Raw genomic sequence first — 27809 nt, forward strand, 5'->3', positions numbered from 1 at the left:
GTTTCTGGAGTCTCCGCCAAGTGGTTCTGGCGTAGCTGGCAGGTGATGTTGGCGTGACTGGCAGGTGGTTCCAGCCAGCCCGGCAGGTGTTTCCGGAGTGTTCACCAACTGGCTGTGGCGTAGCCGGCAGGTGATTTTGGCGTGTCCGACAGGTGGTTCTGGCGAGTCGAGCAGGTGCTTCCGGCATGCTCGGCAGGTGCTTCCGGTGTCATTGGCATGTGGTTCTGGCAGGTCTGAGAGGTGGTTCCGGCATGCCTGACAGGTGATTCCGGAGTGTTCGCCAAGCGGTTCTGGCATAGGCGGCAGGTGATTTTGCCATGTCCAGAATGTGGTTCCAGCGAGTCGAACATGTGGTTCCGGCGTGTCCGGCAGGTGTTTCCGGTCTGTCCAGCAGGTGGTTCTGGGGTGTCCGGCATGAGGTTCTGGCACGTCTGAGAGGTGGTTCCGGCCGGCCCGACATGCGTTTCCGGAGTGTCCGCCACGTGGTTCAGGCACGTCTGAGAGGTGGTTCCAGCATGCCCGGCAGGTTTTCCCGGAGAGTCCTCCAAGTGGTTCTGGCGTAGCCCGCAGGTGATTTTGGTGTGTCCGGCAGGTTGTTCCGTTCTGTCCGATAGGTTGTTCCGGCATGTCCAGCACGTGCTTCTGGCACTTCTGAGAGGTGGTTCTGGCATGCCGGGCAGGTTATTCCGGAGTGTCCGGTAAGTGGTTCTGGTGTAGCCGGCAGTTCATTTTGGCGTGTCTGGCACATGGGTCCTGCGAGTCGAGCAGGTGGTTGCGGCGTGCTCGGCAGGTGGTCCAGGCATGTCCGGCAGGTGGTTCCAGTCTGTCCAGGACGTGGTTCCAGCGTGTCCGGCACGTGGTTCTCTTACGTCTGAGAGGTGGTTCCTGCATGCCTGGCAGGTTATTGCGGATTGTCTGCCAGGTGGTTCTCTCATAGCCAGCTGTTGATTTTGGCCTGTCAGGCAGGTGGTTCTGGTGAGTCCAGCAGGTGGCTCCGGCGTGCTCGGCAGGTGGTTCTGGCATGTCTGGCAGGTGGTTCCGGCGAGTTGAGCAGCTGGTTCCAGCCTGTCCGTCAGGTTAGGGTTAGGGATAGGGTTAGGGTTACGGTTAGGGTTAGGGTTTAGGGTTTGGGGTTAGGGGTTAGGGTTAGGGGTAGGGTTAGGGTTAGGGTTACGGTTGGGTTAGGGTTTAGGGTTAGGCTTAGGGTTAGGGGTTAGGGTTAGGGTTAGGGTTTGGGGATAGGGTTAGGGTTAGGGTTAGGGTTAGGGCCCGGCGCGTGGTTCCGGCGAGGCGAGCAGGTGGCTCCGGAAGCTCGGCAGGTGCTTCCGCTGGGCCCGGCAGGTGGTTCCGGCGAGGCGAGCAGGTGGCTCCGGCGTGCTTGGCACGTGCTTCCGCTGGGCCCGGCAGGTGGTTCCGGCGAGGCGAGCAGGTGGCTCCGGCGCGCTCGGCAGGTGCTTCCGCTGCACCCGGCAGGTGGTTCCGGCGAGGCGAGCAGGTGGCTCCGGCGCGCGCGGCAGGTGCTTCCGCTGCGCCCGGCAGGTGGTTCCGGCGAGGCGAGCAGGTGGCTCCGGCGCGCCGGGCAGTTGGTTCCGGCGAGGCGAGCATGTGGCTCCGGCGCGCTCGGCAGGTGCTTCCGCTGCGCCCGGCAGGTGGTTCCGGCGAGGCGAGCAGGTTGTTCCTGCGTGCTCGGCAGGTGGTTCAGTTGGGTCTGGCAGGTGGTTTCGGTCTGTTCGGGGTGTGGTTCCAGCATCTCAGGCACATGGTTCTGGCACGTCTGAGAGGTGGTTCCGGCTGGCCCAGCAGGTGTTTCTGGAGTCTCCGCCAAGTGGTTCTGGCGTAGCTGGCAGGTGATGTTGGCGTGACTGGCAGGTGGTTCCAGCCAGCCCGGCAGGTGTTTCCGGAGTGTTCACCAACTGGCTGTGGCGTAGCCGGCAGGTGATTTTGGCGTGTCCGACAGGTGGTTCTGGCGAGTCGAGCAGGTGCTTCCGGCATGCTCGGCAGGTGCTTCCGGTGTCATTGGCATGTGGTTCTGGCAGGTCTGAGAGGTGGTTCCGGCATGCCTGACAGGTGATTCCGGAGTGTTCGCCAAGCGGTTCTGGCATAGGCGGCAGGTGATTTTGCCATGTCCAGAATGTGGTTCCAGCGAGTCGAACATGTGGTTCCGGCGTGTCCGGCAGGTGTTTCCGGTCTGTCCAGCAGGTGGTTCTGGGGTGTCCGGCATGAGGTTCTGGCACGTCTGAGAGGTGGTTCCGGCCGGCCCGACATGCGTTTCCGGAGTGTCCGCCACGTGGTTCAGGCACGTCTGAGAGGTGGTTCCATCATGCCCGGCAGGTTTTCCCGGAGAGTCCTCCAAGTGGTTCTGGCGTAGCCCGCAGGTGATTTTGGTGTGTCCGGCAGGTTGTTCCGTTCTGTCCGATAGGTTGTTCCGGCATGTCCAGCACGTGCTTCTGGCACTTCTGAGAGGTGGTTCTGGCATGCCGGGCAGGTTATTCCGGAGTGTCCGGTAAGTGGTTCTGGTGTAGCCGGCAGTTCATTTTGGCGTGTCTGGCACATGGGTCCTGCGAGTCGAGCAGGTGGTTGCGGCGTGCTCGGCAGGTGGTCCAGGCATGTCCGGCAGGTGGTTCCAGTCTGTCCAGGACGTGGTTCCAGCGTGTCCGGCACGTGGTTCTCTTACGTCTGAGAGGTGGTTCCTGCATGCCTGGCAGGTTATTGCGGATTGTCTGCCAGGTGGTTCTCTCATAGCCAGCTGTTGATTTTGGCCTGTCAGGCAGGTGGTTGTGGTGAGTCCAGCAGGTGGCTCCGGCGTGCTCGGCAGGTGGTTCTGGCATGTCTGGCAGGTGGTTCCGGCGAGTTGAGCAGCTGGTTCCAGCCTGTCCGTCAGGTTAGGGTTAGGGATAGGGTTAGGGTTACGGTTAGGGTTAGGGTTTAGGGTTTGGGGTTAGGGGTTAGGGTTAGGGGTAGGGTTAGGGTTAGGGTTACGGTTGGGTTAGGGTTTAGGGTTAGGCTTAGGGTTAGGGGTTAGGGTTAGGGTTAGGGTTTGGGGATAGGGTTAGGGTTAGGGTTAGGGTTAGGGCCCGGCGCGTGGTTCCGGCGAGGCGAGCAGGTGGCTCCGGCGCGCTCGGCAGGTGCTTCCGCTGGGCCCGGCAGGTGGTTCCGGCGAGGCGAGCAGGTGGCTCCGGCGTGCTTGGCACGTGCTTCCGCTGGGCCCGGCAGGTGGTTCCGGCGAGGCGAGCAGGTGGCTCCGGCGCGCTCGGCAGGTGCTTCCGCTGCACCCGGCAGGTGGTTCCGGCGAGGCGAGCAGGTGGCTCCGGCGCGCGCGGCAGGTGCTTCCGCTGGGCCTGGCAGGTGGTTCCGGCGAGGCGAGCAGGTGGCTCCGGCGCGCCGGGCAGTTGGTTCCGGCGAGGCGAGCATGTGGCTCCGGCGCGCTCGGCAGGTGCTTCCGCTGCGCCCGGCAGGTGGTTCCGGCGAGGCGAGCAGGTTGTTCCTGCGTGCTCGGCAGGTGGTTCAGTTGGGTCTGGCAGGTGGTTTCGGTCTGTTCGGGGTGTGGTTCCAGCATCTCAGGCACATGGTTCTGGCACGTCTGAGAGGTGGTTCCGGCTGGCCCAGCAGGTGTTTCTGGAGTCTCCGCCAAGTGGTTCTGGCGTAGCTGGCAGGTGATGTTGGCGTGACTGGCAGGTGGTTCCAGCCAGCCCGGCAGGTGTTTCCGGAGTGTTCACCAACTGGCTGTGGCGTAGCCGGCAGGTGATTTTGGCGTGTCCGACAGGTGGTTCTGGCGAGTCGAGCAGGTGCTTCCGGCATGCTCGGCAGGTGCTTCCGGTGTCATTGGCATGTGGTTCTGGCAGGTCTGAGAGGTGGTTCCGGCATGCCTGACAGGTGATTCCGGAGTGTTCGCCAAGCGGTTCTGGCATAGGCGGCAGGTGATTTTGCCATGTCCAGAATGTGGTTCCAGCGAGTCGAACATGTGGTTCCGGCGTGTCCGGCAGGTGTTTCCGGTCTGTCCAGCAGGTGGTTCTGGGGTGTCCGGCATGAGGTTCTGGCACGTCTGAGAGGTGGTTCCGGCCGGCCCGACATGCGTTTCCGGAGTGTCCGCCACGTGGTTCAGGCACGTCTGAGAGGTGGTTCCAGCATGCCCGGCAGGTTTTCCCGGAGAGTCCTCCAAGTGGTTCTGGCGTAGCCCGCAGGTGATTTTGGTGTGTCCGGCAGGTTGTTCCGTTCTGTCCGATAGGTTGTTCCGGCATGTCCAGCACGTGCTTCTGGCACTTCTGAGAGGTGGTTCTGGCATGCCGGGCAGGTTATTCCGGAGTGTCCGGTAAGTGGTTCTGGTGTAGCCGGCAGTTCATTTTGGCGTGTCTGGCACATGGGTCCTGCGAGTCGAGCAGGTGGTTGCGGCGTGCTCGGCAGGTGGTCCAGGCATGTCCGGCAGGTGGTTCCAGTCTGTCCAGGACGTGGTTCCAGCGTGTCCGGCACGTGGTTCTCTTACGTCTGAGAGGTGGTTCCTGCATGCCTGGCAGGTTATTGCGGATTGTCTGCCAGGTGGTTCTCTCATAGCCAGCTGTTGATTTTGGCCTGTCAGGCAGGTGGTTCTGGTGAGTCCAGCAGGTGGCTCCGGCGTGCTCGGCAGGTGGTTCTGGCATGTCTGGCAGGTGGTTCCGGCGAGTTGAGCAGCTGGTTCCAGCCTGTCCGTCAGGTTAGGGTTAGGGATAGGGTTAGGGTTACGGTTAGGGTTAGGGTTTAGGGTTTGGGGTTAGGGGTTAGGGTTAGGGGTAGGATTAGGGTTAGGGTTACGGTTGGGTTAGGGTTTAGGGTTAGGCTTAGGGTTAGGGGTTAGGGTTAGGGTTAGGGTTTGGGGATAGGGTTAGGGATAGGGTTAGGGTTAGGGCCCGGCGCGTGGTTCCGGCGAGGCGAGCAGGTGGCTCCGGCGCGCTCGGCAGGTGCTTCCGCTGGGCCCGGCAGGTGGTTCCGGCGAGGCGAGCAGGTGGCTCTGGCGTGCTTGGCACGTGCTTCCGCTGCACCCGGCAGGTGGTTCCGGCGAGGCGAGCAGGTGGCTCCGGCGCGCCCGGCAGGTGCTTCTGCTGGGCCTGGCAGGTGGTTCCGGCGAGGCGAGCAGGTGGCTCCGGCGCGCCGGGCAGGTGGTTCCGGCGAGGCGAGCAGGTGGCTCCGGCGCGCTCGGCAGGTGCTTCCGCTGCGCCCGGCATGTGGTTCCGGCGAGGCGAGCAGGTTGTTCCTGCGTGCTCGGCAGGTGGTTCAGTTGGGTCTGGCAGGTGGTTTCGGTCTGTTCGGGGTGTGGTTCCAGCATCTCAGGCACATGGTTCTGGCACGTCTGAGAGGTGGTTCCGGCAGGCCCAGCAGGTGTTTCTGGAGTCTCCGCCAAGTGGTTCTGGCGTAGCTGGCAGGTGATGTTGGCGTGACTTGCAGGTGGTTCCAGCCAGCCCGGCAGGTGTTTCCGGAGTGTTCACCAACTGGCTGTGGCGTAGCCGGCAGGTGATTTTGGCGTGTCCGACAGGTGGTTCTGGCGAGTCGAGCAGGTGCTTCCGGCATGCTCGGCAGGTGCTTCCGGTGTCATTGGCATGTGGTTCTGGCAGGTCTGAGAGGTGGTTCCGGCATGCCTGACAGGTGATTCCGGAGTGTTCGCCAAGCGGTTCTGGCATAGGCGGCAGGTGATTTTGCCATGTCCAGAATGTGGTTCCAGCGAGTCGAACATGTGGTTCCGGCGTGTCCGGCAGGTGTTTCCGGTCTGTCCAGCAGGTGGTTCTGGGGTGTCCGGCATGAGGTTCTGGCACGTCTGAGAGGTGGTTCCGGCCGGCCCGACATGCGTTTCCGGAGTGTCCGCCACGTGGTTCAGGCACGTCTGAGAGGTGGTTCCAGCATGCCCGGCAGGTTTTCCCGGAGAGTCCTCCAAGTGGTTCTGGCGTAGCCCGCAGGTGATTTTGGTGTGTCCGGCAGGTTGTTCCGTTCTGTCCGATAGGTTGTTCCGGCATGTCCAGCACGTGCTTCTGGCACTTCTGAGAGGTGGTTCTGGCATGCCGGGCAGGTTATTCCGGAGTGTCCGGTAAGTGGTTCTGGTGTAGCCGGCAGTTCATTTTGGCGTGTCTGGCACATGGGTCCTGCGAGTCGAGCAGGTGGTTCCGGCGTGCTCGGCAGGTGGTCCAGGCATGTCCGGCAGGTGGTTCCAGTCTGTCCAGGACGTGGTTCCAGCGTGTCCGGCACGTGGTTCTCTTACGTCTGAGAGGTGGTTCCTGCATGCCTGGCAGGTTATTGCGGATTGTCTGCCAGGTGGTTCTCTCATAGCCAGCTGTTGATTTTGGCCTGTCAGGCAGGTGGTTCTGGTGAGTCCAGCAGGTGGCTCCGGCGTGCTCGGCAGGTGGTTCTGGCATGTCTGGCAGGTGGTTCCGGCGAGTTGAGCAGCTGGTTCCAGCCTGTCCGTCAGGTTAGGGTTAGGGATAGGGTTAGGGTTACGGTTAGGGTTAGGGTTTAGGGTTTGGGGTTAGGGGTTAGGGTTAGGGGTAGGGTTAGGGTTAGGGTTACGGTTGGGTTAGGGTTTAGGGTTAGGCTTAGGGTTAGGGGTTAGGGTTAGGGTTAGGGTTTGGGGATAGGGTTAGGGTTAGGGTTAGGGTTAGGGCCCGGCGCGTGGTTCCGGCGAGGCGAGCAGGTGGCTCCGGCGCGCTCGGCAGGTGCTTCCGCTGTGCCCGGCAGGTGGTTCCGGCGAGGCGAGCAGGTGGCTCCGGCGTGCTTGGCACGTGCTTCCGCTGGGCCCGGCAGGTGGTTCCGGCGAGGCGAGCAGGTGGCTCCGGCGCGCTCGGCAGGTGCTTCCGCTGCACCCGGCAGGTGGTTCTGGCGAGGCGAGCAGGTGGCTCCGGCGCGCGCGGCAGGTGCTTCCGCTGGGCCTGGCAGGTGGTTCCGGCGAGGCGAGCAGGTGGCTCCGGCGCGCCGGGCAGTTGGTTCCGGCGAGGCGAGCATGTGGCTCCGGCGCGCTCGGCAGGTGCTTCCGCTGCGCCCGGCAGGTGGTTCCGGCGAGGCGAGCAGGTTGTTCCTGCGTGCTCGGCAGGTGGTTCAGTTGGGTCTGGCAGGTGGTTTCGGTCTGTTCGGGCTGTGGTTCCAGCATCTCAGGCACATGGTTCTGGCACGTCTGAGAGGTGGTTCCGGCTGGCCCAGCAGGTGTTTCTGGAGTCTCCGCCAAGTGGTTCTGGCGTAGCTGGCAGGTGATGTTGGCGTGACTGGCAGGTGGTTCCAGCCAGCCCGGCAGGTGTTTCCGGAGTGTTCACCAACTGGCTGTGGCGTAGCCGGCAGGTGATTTTGGCGTGTCCGACAGGTGGTTCTGGCGAGTCGAGCAGGTGCTTCCGGCATGCTCGGCAGGTGCTTCCGGTGTCATTGGCATGTGGTTCTGGCAGGTCTGAGAGGTGGTTCCGGCATGCCTGACAGGTGATTCCGGAGTGTTCGCCAAGCGGTTCTGGCATAGGCGGCAGGTGATTTTGCCATGTCCAGAATGTGGTTCCAGCGAGTCGAACATGTGGTTCCGGCGTGTCCGGCAGGTGTTTCCGGTCTGTCCAGCAGGTGGTTCTGGGGTGTCCGGCATGAGGTTCTGGCACGTCTGAGAGGTGGTTCCGGCCGGCCCGACATGCGTTTCCGGAGTGTCCGCCACGTGGTTCAGGCACGTCTGAGAGGTGGTTCCAGCATGCCCGGCAGGTTTTCCCGGAGAGTCCTCCAAGTGGTTCTGGCGTAGCCCGCAGGTGATTTTGGTGTGTCCGGCAGGTTGTTCCGTTCTGTCCGATAGGTTGTTCCGGCATGTCCAGCACGTGCTTCTGGCACTTCTGAGAGGTGGTTCTGGCATGCCGGGCAGGTTATTCCGGAGTGTCCGGTAAGTGGTTCTGGTGTAGCTGGCAGTTCATTTTGGCGTGTCTGGCACATGGGTCCTGCGAGTCGAGCAGGTGGTTCCGGCGTGCTCGGCAGGTGGTCCAGGCATGTCCGGCAGGTGGTTCCAGTCTGTCCAGGACGTGGTTCCAGCGTGTCCGGCACGTGGTTCTCTTACGTCTGAGAGGTGGTTCCTGCATGCCTGGCAGGTTATTGCGGATTGTCTGCCAGGTGGTTCTCTCATAGCCAGCTGTTGATTTTGGCCTGTCAGGCAGGTGGTTCTGGTGAGTCCAGCAGGTGGCTCCGGCGTGCTCGGCAGGTGGTTCTGGCATGTCTGGCAGGTGGTTCCGGCGAGTTGAGCAGCTGGTTCCAGCCTGTCCGTCAGGTTAGGGTTAGGGATAGGGTTAGGGTTACGGTTAGGGTTAGGGTTTAGGGTTTGGGGTTAGGGGTTAGGGTTAGGGGTAGGGTTAGGGTTAGGGTTACGGTTGGGTTAGGGTTTAGGGTTAGGCTTAGGGTTAGGGGATAGGGTTAGGGTTAGGGTTTGGGGATAGGGTTAGGGTTAGGGTTAGGGCCCGGCGCGTGGTTCCGGCGAGGCGAGCAGGTGGCTCCGGCGCGCTCGGCAGGTGCTTCCGCTGGGCCCGGCAGGTGGTTCCGGCGAGGCGAGCAGGTGGCTCCGGCGTGCTTGGCACGTGCTTCCGCTGGGCCCGGCAGGTGGTTCCGGCGAGGCGAGCAGGTGGCTCCGGCGCGCTCGGCAGGTGCTTCCGCTGCGCCCGGCAGGTGGTTCCGGCGAGGCGAGCAGGTTGTTCCTGCGTGCTCGACAGGTGGTTCAGTTGGGTCTGGAGGGGGTTTCGGTCTGTTCGGGCTGTGGTTCCAGCATCTCAGGCACATGGTTCTGGCACGTCTGAGAGGTGGTTCCGGCTGGCCCAGCAGGTGTTTCTGGAGTCTCCGCCAAGTGGTTCTGGCGTAGCTGGCAGGTGATGTTGGCGTGACTGGCAGGTGGTTCCAGCCAGCCCGGCAGGTGTTTCCGGAGTGTTCACCAACTGGCTGTGGCGTAGCCGGCAGGTGATTTTGGCGTGTCCGACAGGTGGTTCTGGCGAGTCGAGCAGGTGCTTCCGGCATGCTCGGCAGGTGCTTCCGGTGTCATTGGCATGTGGTTCTGGCAGGTCTGAGAGGTGGTTCCGGCATGCCTGACAGGTGATTCCGGAGTGTTCGCCAAGCGGTTCTGGCATAGGCGGCAGGTGATTTTGCCATGTCCAGAATGTGGTTCCAGCGAGTCGAACATGTGGTTCCGGCGTGTCCGGCAGGTGTTTCCGGTCTGTCCAGCAGGTGGTTCTGGGGTGTCCGGCATGAGGTTCTGGCACGTCTGAGAGGTGGTTCCGGCCGGCCCGACATGCGTTTCCGGAGTGTCCGCCACGTGGTTCAGGCACGTCTGAGAGGTGGTTCCAGCATGCCCGGCAGGTTTTCCTGGAGAGTCCTCCAAGTGGTTCTGGCGTAGCCCGCAGGTGATTTTGGTGTGTCCGGCAGGTTGTTCCGTTCTGTCCGATAGGTTGTTCCGGCATGTCCAGCACGTGCTTCTGGCACTTCTGAGAGGTGGTTCTGGCATGCCGGGCAGGTTATTCCGGAGTGTCCGGTAAGTGGTTCTGGTGTAGCCGGCAGTTCATTTTGGCGTGTCTGGCACATGGGTCCTGCGAGTCGAGCAGGTGGTTCCGGCGTGCTCGGCAGGTGGTCCAGGCATGTCCGGCAGGTGGTTCCAGTCTGTCCAGGACGTGGTTCCAGCGTGTCCGGCACGTGGTTCTCTTACGTCTGAGAGGTGGTTCCTGCATGCCTGGCAGGTTATTGCGGATTGTCTGCCAGGTGGTTCTCTCATAGCCAGCTGTTGATTTTGGCCTGTCAGGCAGGTGGTTCTGGTGAGTCCAGCAGGTGGCTCCGGCGTGCTCGGCAGGTGGTTCTGGCATGTCTGGCAGGTGGTTCCGGCGAGTTGAGCAGCTGGTTCCAGCCTGTCCGTCAGGTTAGGGTTAGGGATAGGGTTAGGGTTACGGTTAGGGTTAGGGTTTAGGGTTTGGGGTTAGGGGTTAGGGTTAGGGGTAGGGTTAGGGTTAGGGTTACGGTTGGGTTAGGGTTTAGGGTTAGGCTTAGGGTTAGGGGATAGGGTTAGGGTTAGGGTTTGGGGATAGGGTTAGGGTTAGGGTTAGGGCCCGGCGCGTGGTTCCGGCGAGGCGAGCAGGTGGCTCCGGCGCGCTCGGCAGGTGCTTCCGCTGGGCCCGGCAGGTGGTTCCGGCGAGGCGAGCAGGTGGCTCCGGCGTGCTTGGCACGTGCTTCCGCTGGGCCCGGCAGGTGGTTCCGGCGAGGCGAGCAGGTGGCTCCGGCGCGCTCGGCAGGTGCTTCCGCTGCGCCCGGCAGGTGGTTCCGGCGAGGCGAGCAGGTTGTTCCTGCGTGCTCGGCAGGTGGTTCAGTTGGGTCTGGAGGGGGTTTCGGTCTGTTCGGGCTGTGGTTCCAGCATCTCAGGCACATGGTTCTGGCACGTCTGAGAGGTGGTTCCAGCTGGCCCAGCAGGTGTTTCTGGAGTCTCCGCCAAGTGGTTCTGGCGTAGCTGGCAGGTGATGTTGGCGTGACTGGCAGGTGGTTCCAGCCAGCCCGGCAGGTGTTTCCGGAGTGTTCACCAACTGGCTGTGGCGTAGCCGGCAGGTGATTTTGGCGTGTCCGACAGGTGGTTCTGGCGAGTCGAGCAGGTGCTTCCGGCATGCTCGGCAGGTGCTTCCGGTGTCATTGGCATGTGGTTCTGGCAGGTCTGAGAGGTGGTTCCGGCATGCCTGACAGGTGATTCCGGAGTGTTCGCCAAGCGGTTCTGGCATAGGCGGCAGGTGATTTTGCCATGTCCAGAATGTGGTTCCAGCGAGTCGAACATGTGGTTCCGGCGTGTCCGGCAGGTGTTTCCGGTCTGTCCAGCAGGTGGTTCTGGGGTGTCCGGCATGAGGTTCTGGCACGTCTGAGAGGTGGTTCCGGCCGGCCCGACATGCGTTTCCGGAGTGTCCGCCACGTGGTTCAGGCACGTCTGAGAGGTGGTTCCAGCATGCCCGGCAGGTTTTCCTGGAGAGTCCTCCAAGTGGTTCTGGCGTAGCCCGCAGGTGATTTTGGTGTGTCCGGCAGGTTGTTCCGTTCTGTCCGATAGGTTGTTCCGGCATGTCCAGCACGTGCTTCTGGCACTTCTGAGAGGTGGTTCTGGCATGCCGGGCAGGTTATTCCGGAGTGTCCGGTAAGTGGTTCTGGTGTAGCCGGCAGTTCATTTTGGCGTGTCTGGCACATGGGTCCTGCGAGTCGAGCAGGTGGTTCCGGCGTGCTCGGCAGGTGGTCCAGGCATGTCCGGCAGGTGGTTCCAGTCTGTCCAGGACGTGGTTCCAGCGTGTCCGGCACGTGGTTCTCTTACGTCTGAGAGGTGGTTCCTGCATGCCTGGCAGGTTATTGCGGATTGTCTGCCAGGTGGTTCTCTCATAGCCAGCTGTTGATTTTGGCCTGTCAGGCAGGTGGTTCTGGTGAGTCCAGCAGGTGGCTCCGGCGTGCTCGGCAGGTGGTTCTGGCATGTCTGGCAGGTGGTTCCGGCGAGTTGAGCAGCTGGTTCCAGCCTGTCCGTCAGGTTAGGGTTAGGGATAGGGTTAGGGTTACGGTTAGGGTTAGGGTTTAGGGTTTGGGGTTAGGGGTTAGGGTTAGGGGTAGGGTTAGGGTTAGGGTTACGGTTGGGTTAGGGTTTAGGGTTAGGCTTAGGGTTAGGGGATAGGGTTAGGGTTAGGGTTTGGGGATAGGGTTAGGGTTAGGGTTAGGGCCCGGCGCGTGGTTCCGGCGAGGCGAGCAGGTGGCTCCGGCGCGCTCGGCAGGTGCTTCCGCTGGGCCCGGCAGGTGGTTCCGGCGAGGCGAGCAGGTGGCTCCGGCGTGCTTGGCACGTGCTTCCGCTGGGCCCGGCAGGTGGTTCCGGCGAGGCGAGCAGGTGGCTCCGGCGCGCTCGGCAGGTGCTTCCGCTGCGCCCGGCAGGTGGTTCCGGCGAGGCGAGCAGGTTGTTCCTGCGTGCTCGACAGGTGGTTCAGTTGGGTCTGGAGGGGGTTTCGGTCTGTTCGGGCTGTGGTTCCAGCATCTCAGGCACATGGTTCTGGCACGTCTGAGAGGTGGTTCCAGCTGGCCCAGCAGGTGTTTCTGGAGTCTCCGCCAAGTGGTTCTGGCGTAGCTGGCAGGTGATGTTGGCGTGACTGGCAGGTGGTTCCAGCCAGCCCGGCAGGTGTTTCCGGAGTGTTCACCAACTGGCTGTGGCGTAGCCGGCAGGTGATTTTGGCGTGTCCGACAGGTGGTTCTGGCGAGTCGAGCAGGTGCTTCCGGCATGCTCGGCAGGTGCTTCCGGTGTCATTGGCATGTGGTTCTGGCAGGTCTGAGAGGTGGTTCCGGCATGCCTGACAGGTGATTCCGGAGTGTTCGCCAAGCGGTTCTGGCATAGGCGGCAGGTGATTTTGCCATGTCCAGAATGTGGTTCCAGCGAGTCGAACATGTGGTTCCGGCGTGTCCGGCAGGTGTTTCCGGTCTGTCCAGCAGGTGGTTCTGGGGTGTCCGGCATGAGGTTCTGGCACGTCTGAGAGGTGGTTCCGGCCGGCCCGACATGCGTTTCCGGAGTGTCCGCCACGTGGTTCAGGCACGTCTGAGAGGTGGTTCCAGCATGCCCGGCAGGTTTTCCCGGAGAGTCCTCCAAGTGGTTCTGGCGTAGCCCGCAGGTGATTTTGGTGTGTCCGGCAGGTTGTTCCGTTCTGTCCGATAGGTTGTTCCGGCATGTCCAGCACGTGCTTCTGGCACTTCTGAGAGGTGGTTCTGGCATGCCGGGCAGGTTATTCCGGAGTGTCCGGTAAGTGGTTCTGGTGTAGCCGGCAGTTCATTTTGGCGTGTCTGGCACATGGGTCCTGCGAGTCGAGCAGGTGGTTCCGGCGTGCTCGGCAGGTGGTCCAGGCATGTCCGGCAGGTGGTTCCAGTCTGTCCAGGACGTGGTTCCAGCGTGTCCGGCACGTGGTTCTCTTACGTCTGAGAGGTGGTTCCTGCATGCCTGGCAGGTTATTGCGGATTGTCTGCCAGGTGGTTCTCTCATAGCCAGCTGTTGATTTTGGCCTGTCAGGCAGGTGGTTCTGGTGAGTCCAGCAGGTGGCTCCGGCGTGCTCGGCAGGTGGTTCTGGCATGTCTGGCAGGTGGTTCCGGCGAGTTGAGCAGCTGGTTCCAGCCTGTCCGTCAGGTTAGGGTTAGGGATAGGGTTAGGGTTACGGTTAGGGTTAGGGTTTAGGGTTTGGGGTTAGGGGTTAGGGTTAGGGGTAGGGTTAGGGTTAGGGTTACGGTTGGGTTAGGGTTTAGGGTTAGGCTTAGGGTTAGGGGTTAGGGTTAGGGTTAGGGTTTGGGGATAGGGTTAGGGTTAGGGTTAGGGTTAGGGCCCGGCACGTGGTTCCGGCGAGGCGAGCAGGTGGCTCCGGCGCGCTCGGCAGGTGCTTCCGCTGGGCCCGGCATGTGGTTCCGGCGAGGCGAGCAGGTGGCTCCGGCGTGCTTGGCACGTGCTTCCGCTGGGCCCGGCAGGTGGTTCCGGCGAGGCGAGCAGGTGGCTCCGGCGCGCTCGGCAGGTGCTTCCGCTGCACACGGCAGGTGGTTCCGGCGAGGCGAGCAGGTGGCTCCGGCGCGCCGGGCAGGGGGTTCCGGCGAGGCGAGCAGGTGGCTCCGGCGCGCTCGGCAGGTGCTTCTGCTGGGCCCGGCTGGTGTTTCCGGCGAGGCGAGCAGTTGGCTCCGGCGCGCTCGGCAGGTGCTTCCGCTGCGCCCGGCAGGTGGTTCCGGCGAGGCGAGCAGGTGGCTCCGGCGTGCTTGGCACGTGCTTCCGCTGGGCCCGGCAGGTGGTTCCGGCGAGGCGAGCAGGTGGCTCCAGCGCGCTCGCCAGGTGCTTCCGCTGCACCCGGCAGGTGGTTCCGGCGAGGCGAGCAGGTGGCTCCGGCGCGCCCGGCAGGTGCTTCCGCTGGGCCTGGCAGGTGGTTCCGGCGAGGCGAGCAGGTGGCTCCGGCGCGCCCGGCAGGTGCTTCCGCTGGGCCTGGCAGTTGGTTCCTGCGAGGCGAGCATGTGGCTCCGGCGCGCTCGGCAGGTGCTTCCGCTGCGCCCGGCAGGTGGTTCCGGCGAGGCGAGCAGGTTGTTCCTGCGTGCTTGGCAGGTGGTTCAGTTGGGTCTGGCAGGTGGTTTCGGTCTGTTCGGGGTGTGGTTCCAGCATCTCAGGCACATGGTTCTGGCACGTCTGAGAGGTGGTTCCGGCTGGCCCAGCAGGTGTTTCTGGAGTCTCCGCCAAGTGGTTCTGGCGTAGCTGGCAGGTGATGTTGGCGTGACTGGCAGGTGGCTCCAGCCAGCCCGGCAGGTGTTTCCGGAGTGTTCACCAACTGGCTGTGGCGTAGCCGGCAGGTGATTTTGGCGTGTCCGACAGGTGGTTCTGGCGAGTCGAGCAGGTGCTTCCGGCATGCTCGGCAGGTGCTTCCGGTGTCATTGGCATGTGGTTCTGGCAGGTCTGAGAGGTGGTTCCGGCATGCCTGACAGGTGATTCCGGAGTGTTCGCCAAGCGGTTCTGGCATAGGCGGCAGGTGATTTTGCCATGTCCAGAATGTGGTTCCAGCGAGTCGAACATGTGGTTCCGGCGTGTCCGGCAGGTGTTTCCGGTCTGTCCAGCAGGTGGTTCTGGGGTGTCCGGCATGAGGTTCTGGCACGTCTGAGAGGTGGTTCCGGCCGGCCCGACATGCGTTTCCGGAGTGTCCGCCACGTGGTTCAGGCACGTCTGAGAGGTGGTTCCAGCATGCCCGGCAGGTTTTCCCGGAGAGTCCTCCAAGTGGTTCTGGCGTAGCCCGCAGGTGATTTTGGTGTGTCCGGCAGGTTGTTCCGTTCTGTCCGATAGGTTGTTCCGGCATGTCCAGCACGTGCTTCTGGCACTTCTGAGAGGTGGTTCTGGCATGCCGGGCAGGTTATTCCGGAGTGTCCGGTAAGTGGTTCTGGTGTAGCCGGCAGTTCATTTTGGCGTGTCTGGCACATGGGTCCTGCGAGTCGAGCAGGTGGTTGCGGCGTGCTCGGCAGGTGGTCCAGGCATGTCCGGCAGGTGGTTCCAGTCTGTCCAGGACGTGGTTCCAGCGTGTCCGGCACGTGGTTCTCTTACGTCTGAGAGGTGGTTCCTGCATGCCTGGCAGGTTATTGCGGATTGTCTGCCAGGTGGTTCTCTCATAGCCAGCTGTTGATTTTGGCCTGTCAGGCAGGTGGTTCTGGTGAGTCCAGCAGGTGGCTCCGGCGAGCTCGGCAGGTGGTTCTGGCATGTCTGGCAGGTGGTTCCGGCGAGTTGAGCAGCTGGTTCCAGCCTGTCCGTCAGGTTAGGGTTAGGGATAGGGTTAGGGTTACGGTTAGGGTTAGGGTTTAGGGTTTGGGGTTAGGGGTTAGGGTTAGGGGTAGGGTTAGGGTTAGGGTTACGGTTGGGTTAGGGTTTAGGGTTAGGCTTAGGGTTAGGGGTTAGGGTTAGGGTTAGGGTTTGGGGATAGGGTTAGGGTTAGGGTTAGGGTTAGGGCCCGGCGCGTGGTTCCGGCGAGGCGAGCAGGTGGCTCCGGCGCGCTCGGCAGGTGCTTCCGCTGGGCCCGGCAGGTGGTTCCGGCGAGGCGAGCAGGTGGCTCCGGCGCGCTCGGCAGGTGCTTCCGCTGCACCCGGCAGGTGGTTCCCTCGAGGCGAGCAGGTGGCTCCGGCGCGCCCGGCAGGTGCTTCCGCTGGGCCTGGCAGGTGGTTCCGGCGAGGCGAGCAGGTGGCTCCGGCGCGCCGGGCAGTTGGTTCCGGCGAGGCGAGCAGGTTGTTCCTGCGTGCTCGGCAGGTGGTTCAGTTGGGTCTGGCAGGTGGTTTCGGTCTGTTCGGGCTGTGGTTCCAGCATCTCAGGCACATGGTTCTGGCACGTCTGAGAGGTGGTTCCGGCTGGCCCAACAGGTGTTTCTGGAGTCTCCGCCAAGTGGTTCTGGCGTAGCTGGCAGGTGATGTTGGCGTGACTGGCAGGTGGTTCCAGCCAGCCCGGCAGGTGTTTCCGGAGTGTTCACCAACTGGCTGTGGCGTAGCCGGCAGGTGATTTTGGCGTGTCCGACAGGTGGTTCTGGCGAGTCGAGCAGGTGCTTCCGGCATGCTCGGCAGGTGCTTCCGGTGTCATTGGCATGTGGTTCTGGCAGGTCTGAGAGGTGGTTCCGGCATGCCTGACAGGTGATTCCGGAGTGTTCGCCAAGCGGTTCTGGCATAGGCGGCAGGTGATTTTGCCATGTCCAGAATGTGGTTCCAGCGAGTCGAACATGTGGTTCCGGCGTGTCCGGCAGGTGTTTCCGGTCTGTCCAGCAGGTGGTTCTGGGGTGTCCGGCATGAGGTTCTGGCACGTCTGAGAGGTGGTTCCGGCCGGCCCGACATGCGTTTCCGGAGTGTCCGCCACGTGGTTCAGGCACGTCTGAGAGGTGGTTCCAGCATGCCCGGCAGGTTTTCCCGGAGAGTCCTCCAAGTGGTTCTGGCGTAGCCCGCAGGTGATTTTGGTGTGTCCGGCAGGTTGTTCCGTTCTGTCCGATAGGTTGTTCCGGCATGTCCAGCACGTGCTTCTGGCACTTCTGAGAGGTGGTTCTGGCATGCCGGGCAGGTTATTCCGGAGTGTCCGGTAAGTGGTTCTGGTGTAGCCGGCAGTTCATTTTGGCGTGTCTGGCACATGGGTCCTGCGAGTCGAGCAGGTGGTTGCGGCGTGCTCGGCAGGTGGTCCAGGCATGTCCGGCAGGTGGTTCCAGTCTGTCCAGGACGTGGTTCCAGCGTGTCCGGCACGTGGTTCTCTTACGTCTGAGAGGTGGTTCCTGCATGCCTGGCAGGTTATTGCGGATTGTCTGCCAGGTGGTTCTCTCATAGCCAGCTGTTGATTTTGGCCTGTCAGGCAGGTGGTTGTGGTGAGTCCAGCAGGTGGCTCCGGCGTGCTCGGCAGGTGGTTCTGGCATGTCTGGCAGGTGGTTCCGGCGAGTTGAGCAGCTGGTTCCAGCCTGTCCGTCAGGTTAGGGTTAGGGATAGGGTTAGGGTTACGGTTAGGGTTAGGGTTTAGGGTTTGGGGTTAGGGGTTAGGGTTAGGGGTAGGGTTAGGGTTAGGGTTACGGTTGGGTTAGGGTTTAGGGTTAGGCTTAGGGTTAGGGGTTAGGGTTAGGGTTAGGGTTTGGGGATAGGGTTAGGGTTAGGGTTAGGGTTAGGGCCCGGCGCGTGGTTCCGGCGAGGCGAGCAGGTGGCTCCGGCGCGCTCGGCAGGTGCTTCCGCTGCACCCGGCAGGTGGTTCCGGCGAGGCGAGCAGGTGGCTCCGGCGTGCTTGGCACGTGCTTCCGCTGGGCCCGGCAGGTGGTTCCGGCGAGGCGAGCAGGTGGCTCCGGCGCGCCCGGCAGGTGCTTCCGCTGCACCCGGCAGGTGGTTCCGGCCAGCCGAGCAGGTGGCTCCGGCGCGCTCGGCAGGTGCTTCCGCTGCGCCCGGCAGGTGGTTCCGGCGAGGCGAGCAGGTTGTTCCTGCGTGCTCGGCAGGTGGTTCAGTTGGGTCTGGCAGGTGGTTTCGGTCTGTTCGGGCTGTGGTTCCAGCATCTCAGGCACATGGTTCTGGCACGTCTGAGAGGTGGTTCCGGCTGGCCCAACAGGTGTTTCTGGAGTCTCCGCCAAGTGGTTCTGGCGTAGCTGGCAGGTGATGTTGGCGTGACTGGCAGGTGGTTCCAGCCAGCCCGGCAGGTGTTTCCGGAGTGTTCACCAACTGGCTGTGGCGTAGCCGGCAGGTGATTTTGGCGTGTCCGACAGGTGGTTCTGGCGAGTCGAGCAGGTGCTTCCGGCATGCTCGGCAGGTGCTTCCGGTGTCATTGGCATGTGGTTCTGGCAGGTCTGAGAGGTGGTTCCGGCATGCCTGACAGGTGATTCCGGAGTGTTCGCCAAGCGGTTCTGGCATAGGCGGCAGGTGATTTTGCCATGTCCAGAATGTGGTTCCAGCGAGTCGAACATGTGGTTCCGGCGTGTCCGGCAGGTGTTTCCGGTCTGTCCAGCAGGTGGTTCTGGGGTGTCCGGCATGAGGTTCTGGCACGTCTGAGAGGTGGTTCCGGCCGGCCCGACATGCGTTTCCGGAGTGTCCGCCACGTGGTTCAGGCACGTCTGAGAGGTGGTTCCAGCATGCCCGGCAGGTTTTCCCGGAGAGTCCTCCAAGTGGTTCTGGCGTAGCCCGCAGGTGATTTTGGTGTGTCCGGCAGGTTGTTCCGTTCTGTCCGATAGGTTGTTCCGGCATGTCCAGCACGTGCTTCTGGCACTTCTGAGAGGTGGTTCTGGCATGCCGGGCAGGTTATTCCGGAGTGTCCGGTAAGTGGTTCTGGTGTAGCCGGCAGTTCATTTTGGCGTGTCTGGCACATGGGTCCTGCGAGTCGAGCAGGTGGTTGCGGCGTGCTCGGCAGGTGGTCCAGGCATGTCCGGCAGGTGGTTCCAGTCTGTCCAGGACGTGGTTCCAGCGTGTCCGGCACGTGGTTCTCTTACGTCTGAGAGGTGGTTCCTGCATGCCTGGCAGGTTATTGCGGATTGTCTGCCAGGTGGTTCTCTCATAGCCAGCTGTTGATTTTGGCCTGTCAGGCAGGTGGTTCTGGTGAGTCCAGCAGGTGGCTCCGGCGTGCTCGGCAGGTGGTTCTGGCATGTCTGGCAGGTGGTTCCGGCGAGTTGAGCAGCTGGTTCCAGCCTGTCCGTCAGGTTAGGGTTAGGGATAGGGTTAGGGTTACGGTTAGGGTTAGGGTTTAGGGTTTGGGGTTAGGGGTTAGGGTTAGGGGTAGGGTTAGGGTTAGGGTTACGGTTGGGTTAGGGTTTAGGGTTAGGCTTAGGGTTAGGGGTTAGGGTTAGGGTTAGGGTTTGGGGATAGGGTTAGGGTTAGGGTTAGGGTTAGGGCCCGGCGCGTGGTTCCGGCGAGGCGAGCAGGTGGCTCCGGCGCGCTCGGCAGGTGCTTCCGCTGCACCCGGCAGGTGGTTCCGGCGAGGCGAGCAGGTGGCTCCGGCGCGCCCGGCAGGTGCTTCTGCTGGGCCTGGCAGATGGTTCCGGCGAGGCGAGCAGGTGGCTCCGGCGCGCCCGGCAGGTGGTTACGGCGAGGCGAGCAGGTGGCTCCGGCGCGCTCGGCAGGTGCTTCCGCTGCGCCCGGCAGGTGGTTCCGGCGAGGCGAGCAGGTTGTTCCTGCGTGCTCGGCAGGTGGTTCAGTTGGGTCTGGCAGGTGGTTTCGGTCTGTTCGGGGTGTGGTTCCAGCATCTCAGGCACATGGTTCTGGCACGTCTGAGAGGTGGTTCCGGCTGGCCCAACAGGTGTTTCTGGAGTCTCCGCCAAGTGGTTCTGGCGTAGCTGGCAGGTGGTTCCAGCCAGCCCGGCAGGTGTTTCCGGAGTGTTCACCAACTGGCTGTGGCGTAGCCGGCAGGTGATTTTGGCGTGTCCGACAGGTGGTTCTGGCGAGTCGAGCAGGTGCTTCCGGCATGCTCGGCAGGTGCTTCCGGTGTCATTGGCATGTGGTTCTGGCAGGTCTGAGAGGTGGTTCCGGCATGCCTGACAGGTGATTCCGGAGTGTTCGCCAAGCGGTTCTGGCATAGGCGGCAGGTGATTTTGCCATGTCCAGAATGTGGTTCCAGCGAGTCGAACATGTGGTTCCGGCGTGTCCGGCAGGTGTTTCCGGTCTGTCCAGCAGGTGGTTCTGGGGTGTCCGGCATGAGGTTCTGGCACGTCTGAGAGGTGGTTCCGGCCGGCCCGACATGCGTTTCCGGAGTGTCCGCCACGTGGTTCAGGCACGTCTGAGAGGTGGTTCCAGCATGCCCGGCAGGTTTTCCCGGAGAGTCCTCCAAGTGGTTCTGGCGTAGCCCGCAGGTGATTTTGGTGTGTCCGGCAGGTTGTTCCGTTCTGTCCGATAGGTTGTTCCGGCATGTCCAGCACGTGCTTCTGGCACTTCTGAGAGGTGGTTCTGGCATGCCGGGCAGGTTATTCCGGAGTGTCCGGTAAGTGGTTCTGGTGTAGCCGGCAGTTCATTTTGGCGTGTCTGGCACATGGGTCCTGCGAGTCGAGCAGGTGGTTGCGGCGTGCTCGGCAGGTGGTCCAGGCATGTCCGGCAGGTGGTTCCAGTCTGTCCAGGACGTGGTTCCAGCGTGTCCGGCACGTGGTTCTCTTACGTCTGAGAGGTGGTTCCTGCATGCCTGGCAGGTTATTGCGGATTGTCTGCCAGGTGGTTCTCTCATAGCCAGCTGTTGATTTTGGCCTGTCAGGCAGGTGGTTCTGGTGAGTCCAGCAGGTGGCTCCGGCGTGCTCGGCAGGTGGTTCTGGCATGTCTGGCAGGTGGTTCCGGCGAGTTGAGCAGCTGGTTCCAGCCTGTCCGTCAGGTTAGGGTTAGGGATAGGGTTAGGGTTACGGTTAGGGTTAGGGTTTAGGGTTTGGGGTTAGGGGTTAGGGTTAGGGGTAGGGTTAGGGTTAGGGTTACGGTTGGGTTAGGGTTTAGGGTTAGGCTTAGGGTTAGGGGTTAGGGTTAGGGTTAGGGTTTGGGGATAGGGTTAGGGTTAGGGTTAGGGTTAGGGCCCGGCGCGTGGTTCCGGCGAGGCGAGCAGGTGGCTCCGGCGCGCTCGGCAGGTGCTTCCGCTGCACCCGGCAGGTGGTTCCGGCGAGGCGAGCAGGTGGCTCCGGCGTGCTTGGCACGTGCTTCCGCTGGGCCCGGCAGGTGGTTCCGGCGAGGCGAGCAGGTGGCTCCGGCGCGCCCGGCAGGTGCTTCCGCTGCACCCGGCAGGTGGTTCCGGCCAGCCGAGCAGGTGGCTCCGGCGCGCTCGGCAGGTGCTTCCGCTGCGCCCGGCAGGTGGTTCCGGCGAGGCGAGCAGGTTGTTCCTGCGTGCTCGGCAGGTGGTTCAGTTGGGTCTGGCAGGTGGTTTCGGTCTGTTCGGGCTGTGGTTCCAGCATCTCAGGCACATGGTTCTGGCACGTCTGAGAGGTGGTTCCGGCTGGCCCAACAGGTGTTTCTGGAGTCTCCGCCAAGTGGTTCTGGCGTAGCTGGCAGGTGATGTTGGCGTGACTGGCAGGTGGTTCCAGCCAGCCCGGCAGGTGTTTCCGGAGTGTTCACCAACTGGCTGTGGCGTAGCCGGCAGGTGATTTTGGCGTGTCCGACAGGTGGTTCTGGCGAGTCGAGCAGGTGCTTCCGGCATGCTCGGCAGGTGCTTCCGGTGTCATTGGCATGTGGTTCTGGCAGGTCTGAGAGGTGGTTCCGGCATGCCTGACAGGTGATTCCGGAGTGTTCGCCAAGCGGTTCTGGCATAGGCGGCAGGTGATTTTGCCATGTCCAGAATGTGGTTCCAGCGAGTCGAACATGTGGTTCCGGCGTGTCCGGCAGGTGTTTCCGGTCTGTCCAGCAGGTGGTTCTGGGGTGTCCGGCATGAGGTTCTGGCACGTCTGAGAGGTGGTTCCGGCCGGCCCGACATGCGTTTCCGGAGTGTCCGCCACGTGGTTCAGGCACGTCTGAGAGGTGGTTCCAGCATGCCCGGCAGGTTTTCCCGGAGAGTCCTCCAAGTGGTTCTGGCGTAGCCCGCAGGTGATTTTGGTGTGTCCGGCAGGTTGTTCCGTTCTGTCCGATAGGTTGTTCCGGCATGTCCAGCACGTGCTTCTGGCACTTCTGAGAGGTGGTTCTGGCATGCCGGGCAGGTTATTCCGGAGTGTCCGGTAAGTGGTTCTGGTGTAGCCGGCAGTTCATTTTGGCGTGTCTGGCACATGGGTCCTGCGAGTCGAGCAGGTGGTTGCGGCGTGCTCGGCAGGTGGTCCAGGCATGTCCGGCAGGTGGTTCCAGTCTGTCCAGGACGTGGTTCCAGCGTGTCCGGCACGTGGTTCTCTTACGTCTGAGAGGTGGTTCCTGCATGCCTGGCAGGTTATTGCGGATTGTCTGCCAGGTGGTTCTCTCATAGCCAGCTGTTGATTTTGGCCTGTCAGGCAGGTGGTTCTGGTGAGTCCAGCAGGTGGCTCCGGCGTGCTCGGCAGGTGGTTCTGGCATGTCTGGCAGGTGGTTCCGGCGAGTTGAGCAGCTGGTTCCAGCCTGTCCGTCAGGTTAGGGTTAGGGATAGGGTTAGGGTTACGGTTAGGGTTAGGGTTTAGGGTTTGGGGTTAGGGGTTAGGGTTAGGGGTAGGGTTAGGGTTAGGGTTACGGTTGGGTTAGGGTTTAGGGTTAGGCTTAGGGTTAGGGGTTAGGGTTAGGGTTAGGGTTTGGGGATAGGGTTAGGGTTAGGGTTAGGGTTAGGGCCCGGCGCGTGGTTCCGGCGAGGCGAGCAGGTGGCTCCGGCGCGCTCGGCAGGTGCTTCCGCTGCACCCGGCAGGTGGTTCCGGCGAGGCGAGCAGGTGGCTCCGGCGCGCCCGGCAGGTGCTTCTGCTGGGCCTGGCAGATGGTTCCGGCGAGGCGAGCAGGTGGCTCCGGCGCGCCCGGCAGGTGGTTACGGCGAGGCGAGCAGGTGGCTCCGGCGCGCTCGGCAGGTGCTTCCGCTGCGCCCGGCAGGTGGTTCCGGCGAGGCGAGCAGGTTGTTCCTGCGTGCTCGGCAGGTGGTTCAGTTGGGTCTGGCAGGTGGTTTCGGTCTGTTCGGGGTGTGGTTCCAGCATCTCAGGCACATGGTTCTGGCACGTCTGAGAGGTGGTTCCGGCTGGCCCAACAGGTGTTTCTGGAGTCTCCGCCAAGTGGTTCTGGCGTAGCTGGCAGGTGGTTCCAGCCAGCCCGGCAGGTGTTTCCGGAGTGTTCACCAACTGGCTGTGGCGTAGCCGGCAGGTGATTTTGGCGTGTCCGACAGGTGGTTCTGGCGAGTCGAGCAGGTGCTTCCGGCATGCTCGGCAGGTGCTTCCGGTGTCATTGGCATGTGGTTCTGGCAGGTCTGAGAGGTGGTTCCGGCATGCCTGACAGGTGATTCCGGAGTGTTCGCCAAGCGGTTCTGGCATAGGCGGCAGGTGATTTTGCCATGTCCAGAATGTGGTTCCAGCGAGTCGAACATGTGGTTCCGGCGTGTCCGGCAGGTGTTTCCGGTCTGTCCAGCAGGTGGTTCTGGGGTGTCCGGCATGAGGTTCTGGCACGTCTGAGAGGTGGTTCCGGCCGGCCCGACATGCGTTTCCGGAGTGTCCGCCACGTGGTTCAGGCACGTCTGAGAGGTGGTTCCAGCATGCCCGGCAGGTTTTCCCGGAGAGTCCTCCAAGTGGTTCTGGCGTAGCCCGCAGGTGATTTTGGTGTGTCCGGCAGGTTGTTCCGTTCTGTCCGATAGGTTGTTCCGGCATGTCCAGCACGTGCTTCTGGCACTTCTGAGAGGTGGTTCTGGCATGCCGGGCAGGTTATTCCGGAGTGTCCGGTAAGTGGTTCTGGTGTAGCCGGCAGTTCATTTTGGCGTGTCTGGCACATGGGTCCTGCGAGTCGAGCAGGTGGTTGCGGCGTGCTCGGCAGGTGGTCCAGGCATGTCCGGCAGGTGGTTCCAGTCTGTCCAGGACGTGGTTCCAGCGTGTCCGGCACGTGGTTCTCTTACGTCTGAGAGGTGGTTCCTGCATGCCTGGCAGGTTATTGCGGATTGTCTGCCAGGTGGTTCTCTCATAGCCAGCTGTTGATTTTGGCCTGTCAGGCAGGTGGTTCTGGTGAGTCCAGCAGGTGGCTCCGGCGTGCTCGGCAGGTGGTTCTGGCATGTCTGGCAGGTGGTTCCGGCGAGTTGAGCAGCTGGTTCCAGCCTGTCCGTCAGGTTAGGGTTAGGGATAGGGTTAGGGTTACGGTTAGGGTTAGGGTTTAGGGTTTGGGGTTAGGGGTTAGGGTTAGGGGTAGGGTTAGGGTTAGGGTTACGGTTGGGTTAGGGTTTAGGGTTAGGCTTAGGGTTAGGGGTTAGGGTTAGGGTTAGGGTTTGGGGATAGGGTTAGGGTTAGGGTTAGGGTTAGGGCCCGGCGCGTGGTTCCGGCGAGGCGAGCAGGTGGCTCCGGCGCGCTCGGCAGGTGCTTCCGCTGCACCCGGCAGGTGGTTCCGGCGAGGCGAGCAGGTGGCTCCGGCGCGCCCGGCAGGTGCTTCTGCTGGGCCTGGCAGATGGTTCCGGCGAGGCGAGCAGGTGGCTCCGGCGCGCCCGGCAGGTGGTTACGGCGAGGCGAGCAGGTGGCTCCGGCGCGCTCGGCAGGTGCTTCCGCTGCGCCCGGCAGGTGGTTCCGGCGAGGCGAGCAGGTTGTTCCTGCGTGCTCGGCAGGTGGTTCAGTTGGGTCTGGCAGGTGGTTTCGGTCTGTTCGGGGTGTGGTTCCAGCATCTCAGGCACATGGTTCTGGCACGTCTGAGAGGTGGTTCCGGCTGGCCCAACAGGTGTTTCTGGAGTCTCCGCCAAGTGGTTCTGGCGTAGCTGGCAGGTGGTTCCAGCCAGCCCGGCAGGTGTTTCCGGAGTGTTCACCAACTGGCTGTGGCGTAGCCGGCAGGTGATTTTGGCGTGTCCGACAGGTGGTTCTGGCGAGTCGAGCAGGTGCTTCCGGCATGCTCGGCAGGTGCTTCCGGTGTCATTGGCATGTGGTTCTGGCAGGTCTGAGAGGTGGTTCCGGCATGCCTGACAGGTGATTCCGGAGTGTTCGCCAAGCGGTTCTGGCATAGGCGGCAGGTGATTTTGCCATGTCCAGAATGTGGTTCCAGCGAGTCGAACATGTGGTTCCGGCGTGTCCGGCAGGTGTTTCCGGTCTGTCCAGCAGGTGGTTCTGGGGTGTCCGGCATGAGGTTCTGGCACGTCTGAGAGGTGGTTCCGGCCGGCCCGACATGCGTTTCCGGAGTGTCCGCCACGTGGTTCAGGCACGTCTGAGAGGTGGTTCCAGCATGCCCGGCAGGTTTTCCCGGAGAGTCCTCCAAGTGGTTCTGGCGTAGCCCGCAGGTGATTTTGGTGTGTCCGGCAGGTTGTTCCGTTCTGTCTGATAGGTTGTTCCGGCATGTCCAGCACGTGCTTCTGGCACTTCTGAGAGGTGGTTCTGGCATGCCGGGCAGGTTATTCCGGAGTGTCCGGTAAGTGGTTCTGGTGTAGCCGGCAGTTCATTTTGGCGTGTCTGGCACATGGGTCCTGCGAGTCGAGCAGGTGGCTCCGGCGCGCTCGGCAGGTGCTTCCGCTGGGCCCGGCAGGTGGTTCCGGCGAGGCGAGCAGGTGGCTCCGGCGTGCTTGGCACGTGCTTCCGCTGGGCCCGGCAGGTGGTTCCGGAGAGGCGAGCAGGTGGCTCCGGCGCGCTCGGCAGGTGCTTCCGCTGCACACGGCAGGTGGTTCCGGCGAGGCGAGCAGGTGGCTCCGGCGCGCCGGGCAGGGGGTTCCGGCGAGGCGAGCAGGTGGCTCCGGCGCGCTCGGCAGGTGCTTCTGCTGGGCCCGGCTGGTGTTTCCGGCGAGGCGAGCAGGTGGCTCCGGCGCGCTCGGCAGGTGCTTCCGCTGCGCCCGGCAGGTGGTTCTGGCAAGGCGAGCAGGTGGCTCCGGCGTGCTTGGCACGTGCTTCCGCTGGGCCCGGCAGGTGGTTCCGGCGAGGCGAGCAGGTGGCTCCAGCGCGCTCGCCAGGTGCTTCCGCTGCACCCGGCAGGTGGTTCCGGCGAGGCGAGCAGGTGGCTCCGGCGCGCCCGGCAGGTGCTTCCGCTGGGCCTGGCAGGTGGTTCCGGCGAGGCGAGCACGTGGCTCCGGCGCGCCCGGCAGGTGCTTCCGCTGGGCCTGGCAGTTGGTTCCGGCGAGGCGAGCATGTGGCTCCGGCGCGCTCGGCAGGTGCTTCCGCTGCGCCCGGCAGGTGCTTCCGGCGAGGCGAGCAGGTTGTTCCTGCGTGCTCGGCAGGTGGTTCAGTTGGGTCTTTCAGGTGGTTTCGGTCTGTTCGGGCTGTGGTTCCAGCATCTCAGGCACATGGTTCTGGCACGTCTGAGAGGTGGTTCCGGCTGGCCCAGCAGGTGTTTCTGGAGTCTCCGCCAAGTGGTTCTGGCGTAGCTGGCAGGTGATGTTGGCGTGACTTGCAGGTGGTTCCAGCCAGCCCGGCAGGTGTTTCCGGAGTGTTCACCAACTGGCTGTGGCGTAGCCGGCAGGTGATTTTGGCGTGTCCGACAGGTGGTTCTGGCGAGTCGAGCAGGTGCTTCCGGCATGCTCGGCAGGTGCTTCCGGTGTCATTGGCATGTGGTTCTGGCAGGTCTGAGAGGTGGTTCCGGCATGCCTGACAGGTGATTCCGGAGTGTTCGCCAAGCGGTTCTGGCATAGGCGGCAGGTGATTTTGCCATGTCCAGAATGTGGTTCCAGCGAGTCGAACATGTGGTTCCGGCGTGTCCAGCAGGTGTTTCCGGTCTGTCCAGCAGGTGGTTCTGGGGTGTCCGGCATGAGGTTCTGGCACGTCTGAGAGGTGGTTCCGGCCGGCCCGACATGCGTTTCCGGAGTGTCCGCCACGTGGTTCAGGCACGTCTGAGAGGTGGTTCCAGCATGCCCGGCAGGTTTTCCCGGAGAGTCCTCCAAGTGGTTCTGGCGTAGCCCGCAGGTGATTTTGGTGTGTCCGGCAGGTTGTTCCGTTCTGTCCGATAGGTTGTTCCGGCATGTCCAGCACGTGCTTCTGGCACTTCTGAGAGGTGGTTCTGGCATGCCGGGCAGGTTATTCCGGAGTGTCCGGTAAGTGGTTCTGGTGTAGCCGGCAGTTCATTTTGGCGTGTCTGGCACATGGGTCCTGCGAGTCGAGCAGGTGGTTGCGGCGTGCTCGGCAGGTGGTCCAGGCATGTCCGGCAGGTGGTTCCAGTCTGTCCAGGACGTGGTTCCAGCGTGTCCGGCACGTGGTTCTCTTACGTCTGAGAGGTGGTTCCTGCATGCCTGGCAGGTTATTGCGGATTGTCTGCCAGGTGGTTCTCTCATAGCCAGCTGTTGATTTTGGCCTGTCAGGCAGGTGGTTCTGGTGAGTCCAGCAGGTGGCTCCGGCGTGCTCGGCAGGTGGTTCTGGCATGTCTGGCAGGTGGTTCCGGCGAGTTGAGCAGCTGGTTCCAGCCTGTCCGTCAGGTTAGGGTTAGGGATAGGGTTAGGGTTACGGTTAGGGTTAGGGTTTAGGGTTTGGGGTTAGGGGTTAGGGTTAGGGGTAGGGTTAGGGTTAGGGTTACGGTTGGGTTAGGGTTTAGGGTTAGGCTTAGGGTTAGGGGTTAGGGTTAGGGTTAGGGTTTGGGGATAGGGTTAGGGTTAGGGTTAGGGTTAGGGCCCGGCACGTGGTTCCGGCGAGGCAAGCAGGTGGCTCCGGCGCGCTCGGCAGGTGCTTCCGCTGGGCCCGGCAGGTGGTTCCGGCGAGGCGAGCAGGTGGCTCCGGCGTGCTTGGCACGTGCTTCCGCTGGGCCCGGCAGGTGGTTCCGGCGAGGCGAGCAGGTGGCTCCGGCGCGCTCGGCAGGTGCTTCCGCTGCACCCGGCAGGTGGTTCCGGCGAGGCGAGCAGGTGGCTCCGGCGGGCCGGGCAGGTGGTTACGGCGAGGCGAGCAGGTGGCTCCGGCGCGCTCGGCAGGTGCTTCCGCTGCGCCCGGCATGTGGTTCCGGCGAGGCGAACAGGTTGTTCCTGCGTGCTCGGCAGGTGGTTCAGTTGGGTCTGGCAGGTGGTTTCGGTCTGTTTGGGGTGTCGTTCCAGCATCTCAGGCACATGGTTCTGGCACGTCTGAGAGGTGGTTCCGGCTGGCCCAGCAGGTGTTTCTGGAGTCTCCGCCAAGTGGTTCTGGCGTAGCTGGCAGGTGATGTTGGCGTGACTGGCAGGTGGTTCCAGCCAGCCCGGCAGGTGTTTCCGGAGTGTTCACCAACTGGCTGTGGCGTAGCCGGCAGGTGATTTTGGCGTGTCCGACAGGTGGTTCTGGCGAGTCGAGCAGGTGCTTCCGGCATGCTCGGCAGGTGCTTCCGGTGTCATTGGCATGTGGTTCTGGCAGGTCTGAGAGGTGGTTCCGGCATGCCTGACAGGTGATTCCGGAGTGTTC

The sequence above is a fragment of the Equus asinus genome, chromosome 18, assembly GCF_041296235.1.
Source record: "Equus asinus isolate D_3611 breed Donkey chromosome 18, EquAss-T2T_v2, whole genome shotgun sequence".
Classification (NCBI taxonomy): Eukaryota; Metazoa; Chordata; class Mammalia; order Perissodactyla; family Equidae; genus Equus; species Equus asinus.